A 6,322-nucleotide genomic window follows, 5' to 3' on the forward strand; every position below is an offset into this window, starting at 1 on the left:
AGAAAGCAAAGCAGGGAGATTTCTGGCCGTCTACTCCCCAAAAAAGGGAAGTTATTTTAGTCAAGCCATTCAGGGATGCAGCATCCAAGCGCACTCTTGTAAGTAGGCCATGCTGTGTAGACACCACACAGGAGGGGTACAGGCACTCTTACCTCCCTGTTCATGGCTTTAGAGGGGTCTCTGACCTTACCCTGGTCTCTGACCATCACTCTGAGGTGATGCTCCCCCCACTCCTGCTCCAGGGAGGATCCAGGGGCACAGTGGACAAGGCAGGCCGGAGCCAGTGTCCAGCATACTGGCAGCCCATGAGGCCGGCCACCACCAGAGCCTGCTCACCAGGTCCCTCAACCAGCCGCACAGGAGTCAGGTGTATCGCAGCAGTTCCCCCTCAGAGCTCTGCTCCCCACAGCTCTGTTCCCGCACATCCTGTGAGTGCCACACCAAGTCATTAATCTCACAGGTGATTAAGTTTATGTGCTTGTTTATTTTAGTGGCGGCACCGGGGCTTGAACCCAGGACCTTGTGCGTGCTAAGCACACACTCTACCCCTGAGCTCTCCCCTCCCCCTTCTTCTGGCTGTTCTCGACTGTCTCTTGGCTATTCGTTTTCCGGTGGTTTTCCTGCTGTGCCCAGCAGTGTGCCTGTACTTACCTGTGTGGGGGTCTGTAACGCGTGAAGTGGTGTCATAGGCCTGTCTTCGGTGTGGGGAAGCCTCACCCAGTTCTCTGCAGGTGCTGGCCTGCCCGTTTCCCACCGTCCCTTGGTGGGCGGCGTTCACGCACGTGCCAGGCCTGTCTCGTGCTCTGTCTGCGTGTTCCAGACAGTTCCTCTCGGTGTTTCTGTCTCCTTCTCTACTGACCTCAGCTGCGGCTGACTGGTCCTTTTCACTCCCATCCAGTTGTCCACTGGCTCATCGGCTGTGCTCTTTACTTGGGTTATTTTTGGTTTTACTTCTAGAATTTCTATTTGACTTTAAAGAATTCATTTCTCTAAGCGAAAATGACTGGCTTGTGACTTACTGTTCTGAACAGAGGAGTCGCGGTTATTCCAAAGCTTGTGTCTGGTCGCTCCACTGCCTGGAGCCCCTGCTTTACCTCTGGGTTCTGTTTCTCGGTGTGCCTGGTGACTCTTGATTTCAGATGACAGGCGCTGGGTGACAAACAGCGAATCTCTGGACAATGTCCTGTTTCATCACAGAGATCACCCGTCCTCCGCCTTAGGGGCCGAGCAGGTGCGGAGCTGATCTGACATGAAGGGAGGCCCTGCGGCCTCTTGTTTGCCTGCGGTCCTGGGGCTCCGCCCTCCTGGGGTCCCGGCAGAGTCAGGTGAGCCCACCTGCACTCCCCTCCTTTGCTGGCGGCCCTGGGGGAGGGCCCAGCTCAGTGGGAGAGCACATGCTTAGCGTGCGTGAGGTCCTCGGTTCAATTTCCAGTCCCTCTATTAAATAAACAGGTAGATAAGTAAACCTAATTACCCCCTCAAAAAATAAAATAAAATAAATAAAAACAAGACAGAAGCCTTGGGGAAAATATGTTAAAAAAAAAAAAAAAGGAAGAGCCCCTGAACTTCATTCTGTGTCCCCAGATCCGTAACACTACTGAGCTGTGTTCAGCTTTTCAGCCGCCCTACGCTCAGCCTCCCAACCTGGAGCAGCACAAGAGTCGGCAAGTGCCTCAAAAGGGAAACCAGCCTGGACTGTCTGGCTCTCCTCGGCTCCCCTTTCTCTTGGGAATCTAGACCCCTCCAGCTCTGGTGGCCCCGGCAGGCCTGAGCGCCAGACTCTCCCTCCGGCTCTGTGACTCTGCCAGACCCATCCTGCTTCTCTGCCACACTCCACCCAGCTTCCCGGCCTCCCACCCCTGCTGCTTCCTCTCTTACCAGCTGGAACCCCTGGAATGGGCAGCTAAAAGGAAAATCAAAATTAAGCACAAAGCTGAGATAACAAGAAAGAGAGGGAATCCCCCACGTGCCAGAAATTAAGTTGGGGTGAAAGCCAGCGTGGGTACCGCAGCACCTCGGTGGGGGGTCATGGGCCTGAAATACCCTGACTGGCCACGCACCTGGTGGTTTCTATCCACGTGGTCGGAAGATAAGGGCTTGTGCTGGCGAGAGGAGAATTCACATCAAGAATCCTGTTCAGGGGGTGGGGGGTAGAGCTCAGTGGCAGAGCGCATGCTTAGCATGCACGAGGTCCTGGGTTCAATCCCCAGTCCCTCCATATAAAAAATTAATTAATTAATTTAAAAAAGAAAGATGAAAGGAAGTTACACAAAATGCAACACATAGGAACATGGCAGTAGAAAACAGAAGAGTTACTGGGCAGAGAGGATTGAGCGACAAAGTGTAACATCTGTCTGTTCAGAGCTCCCGAATGGGAAGAGGAAATAGTCGCAGAGAAAATGAGTAGGAATTTCCCAGAATTGGCTATATGTGAGCAATTCATATGCTGTAGGTTGAATTGTTCTCAAGTCCACACACCCAGCACCTGTGAAGGTGACCTCATTTGGAAACGGGGTCTTCATAGATGATGGAATTAGCACGAGGTCATTCTGATGGACCCTGATCCAAGGTGACTAGTGTCTTTGGAGAAAGAGGGAAAATCGGGTGCAGAGACACACGTGCACAGAGGGCAGATGACACGAAGACACAGGGAGGACACCACCTACAGGCCGAGGAACACCCAGGGCCACCGGAAGCCAGGAGAGAGATGTGGGGCAGATTCTCCCTCACGGCCCTCAGAGTGGACCGACCCTGCCCACACCGCGGTTTAGATCTCCTGGGCTCCAGACTGTGAGACAAGAGCTCTCTGTTGTTCAAGGTGCCCAGTTTGCGGCACCTGCGGCAGCAGCCCCAGCAGACCAGGCCCACGCACAGCTACTGGAGCGCGACGCACGCCTAGTGGCACTGCAGGAAGCCACTGGCCAGGAGGAAGTGCACAGCGCAGCCAGAGTGAAGGGCTCCTTGCCGTTCTCCCAGCAGCAGCGGAACCTTTAGACCCTGGGTTGCCAAAGAAAGTGCCTGTCCGTCAGGAATTCTGCGCCTCAAAGTTTATCTTTCAGCAATGAAGGAGGATGGAGACATTTTCATGTTACTAAACACAGAGTGTTTGCCAGCACTCCCCCACTCACAGAGAACAATTGGCAACCAAGACTTTCACACCCAGCTAAGTGATCGTTCAAGTCCTTTCTACAGGACGTGTTTCGGGAAGAAGGATGAAGCTCTCAGAGGGAGGCTCTGAGATAAAGGGGTGGTGCACAGACAAACTGGCAACACGGAGTAAATTTAAACACACTCTGACTGGAAAAAATAATTGTAAGATGCATAATTTATGCAGTTTTAAAATAGTAATAATAGCACTACGAGATGGAGCGAAAGTAACTGACAGGAGGATGCGAAGCGGAGCTCAGTGGAGCTGAAGTCTTCAAAGGGCCTCCCACTGTTCAGGAAGAGGGGAGGTGTTCATTAGGGTTATGTCTGCGAGGCAACACTTGGAAGGTAAGCTACCTAATGTGGACACCCACCACTTCCAAATGCCAGCGAATCGACACAACAGAAGAATACTCATTGCTGGTATGAAGTCTACTATGGGTCTGAGTGGCTTGTGAGGAAAGAGTCCTTTAGGTGGCGAGTTAAGGACCCAGGAATTTCCCATCCGGGACTGCATTGTCGGAGCCCAGAGCGGGGATGATGGTGTTCTTTATACCCAAAATTCAAGGCTTCGGAAGAGAAGTGACATGAGCCCTGTCACTCACAGCACATCAGGCAGAAGCTGGCCCACCGGCTGGCAAAGGAGAAGACTCGTCCCCCGTGTCTGAGTGGTCTGGGCGAGTGCTAGGAGCTCACATCCCAAAGCAGCATCACCAAAGCAGAAAATTAGGGGAGTAGGGGAAAATGGAATAAGAAAAAAAAAAATCCATTGGAAGCAAGACAAGAAAAAGAGACAGAAAAGCAACACCCAGTGTGAGCCAAACAGCACAGCGTAAGGTATGAAATGAAAACACGTCAGTAATCACAATAAATGTAAGTGGACGAAGTTCAGATGAAGTGGGCAGAGATGATCAGACTGCATGATTTTTAAAAATTCTAATTCGATGTTACTTGTGAGACTTAAACTTGAAACATAAGAACACACAATTTAAAGTAAAAGGCTGTTTTTTAAGAGCCAGGTAAATGTTAATCAAGAGAAAGCTGGCATACCTAAATCAGCAGCAGACAAAATAGATTTTAAGGCAAAAACCATTATTTGGGAAAGAGAGAGCCATTTTATAATGATACGTAGTTTAGGCCAGAGGATGTAAAGAGACTGAATGTGTATACACATCTAAAAAGTAACCTTAACTGTAAAAATTGCCAGGACTACAAGTAGAAATTTATTTATGTTTCTTTTCTTTTTCAGACTGAAGTCTGTTCACAATGTGTCAATACCTGGTGTGCAGCACGATGTTTCAGTACATGTACATAGATTCATTTTCATATTCTTTTCCATTATAGGTTACTGCAAGATAGCGAATGTAGTTCCCTGTGCTGTACAGAAGAAACTTGTTGTTTACAAGTAGAAATTTATAAAGGTACTGTCATAAAAGATTTCAACACCTATCTCTCAGCAATTCCTAGCACATTTACAAAAACCGAGCCTACACTTGAATGTAAAGCAAGTCTTAACAAATATTAAAAGTCCAGTACCTCATGGACCTTGCTCCCTAAACCAAGTGCGAGTAACCTGTAAGTCAGTAGCTGAGAAAGAGCTCTACAGCACACTTGGACATCTTGAACCAGATTTCTAAATCATCCATGGGTGAAAAAAAAGCAGCTTAAAAATTTAAAACATTTACAGCCAAATAATGACATGCCACATAGGAAATTTTGTGGAATGCAACAAAAGCAGAATTCTGCAGGCAATTTATCTTTTAAACCCTTCATATTAGTAAAGAAGAAGAGCCGACAATTAAGGAATGAAGTATCCAGCTTAAGAAGACAGAAAAATAACAACAGAAGTATACTACAGGAAGTCGAAGACGGTATAATTAATAAAGGCCAAGAACAAAAATAAATGAAAAACAAAATTATAATAGAACCAAAAGGCTGAAAAGTTGGTTTCTGTAAAGACTTAACAAAACAGCTAAAATTCTGGCAAGATGTCCCCGGGGGAAAGAAAGGCTAAGAGGCTCAAAACCCGAAGTGCAGAATGAAAGGGGGCCTCACCGCAGACGTAACAGAGTGGGACAGGCAGACGGCGCCGTGAGTGGCCTTAGGGGCCACGCTCGGGACCTTAACCGAAGCAGACACGTTCCTAGAGGAAGCAGCATTTGCCAAGTCTGACTCACAGAGAAGCAGAAAGCCTGAATCACCCTATCACCATCAGAGAAGTTGAGTGAACAATTTAGTCTTCCCACAGAGACGCCCGAATCTGACAGATGTACATGTTCTACCAAAATTAAAAGGGATATTGTATGCCATTTTTACAAACTTCAGAATATCGGGGGAAGTGGGAGCACTGCCTAATGGGTTCTTGACTCTGATAAAATCTAACAGCTAAGACATGTGAGAACTTAGGGAGGAAGAGGACACAAAACCAGCCGTAGTCTTTTACACAGACGGAAAACCCGAAGTCCTTTGTTGCCGTACCAAACCCAACAGTGCACGACGCGCACCGTGGTCCACAGGGGTTATCCCGGGAATTTGGGGCTCGTTTAACCTGAGAGAACCCTGAGTTCCCTCCATGAGCAGGTTCAGGGAGGAAACCACCGGGTCATCTCAGCAGACGCCTGCGGCGCATGCGGTCATCCTAACGTGGGGGAGGGACTGGCTGGAGCCTTAGCACAAAGGCAGCCGGGCATGGAGTCCGAACAGCACTGGCCTGGGAAAAACACACCAGAAGAGAAGAGAGCTCACAAGAAGGCCGGCCTGCCTCTGGAGACTTGATAGCACCAGGGCTGACACAGCCAGTGGGCAAGAATTCCTACTCCTCCCTCAGGAAAGGAGGTGAGGCTGGACTCTGGCCTCACGTCTGACGCAACACCAGCTCCAGGCGTATCACACGCTTCCTCATGGAAGAAAGGGACTTCAGAGCACAGTGCTTGATTTTGCATCCTTGGTCAGATGTCTTACAATGGCAAACATGCCCTGCAAAGAGGTCGCGCGTTTCATTCAGTGCTCTTGTTGTCTGTCGTGATGTTGGAATGGTTATTTTGAAATTATGTTGAAATGTTATAAACTACAGCTAACAAGTAATTATATTCATGTTAAGCACAAACCCAAAGAAATTAACAAAACTTTGCCATGGAAAATTGACACAACATTGTAAATTGACTATATTTCAATT

The sequence above is a fragment of the Vicugna pacos genome, chromosome 6, assembly GCF_048564905.1.
Source record: "Vicugna pacos chromosome 6, VicPac4, whole genome shotgun sequence".
Classification (NCBI taxonomy): domain Eukaryota; kingdom Metazoa; phylum Chordata; class Mammalia; order Artiodactyla; family Camelidae; genus Vicugna; species Vicugna pacos.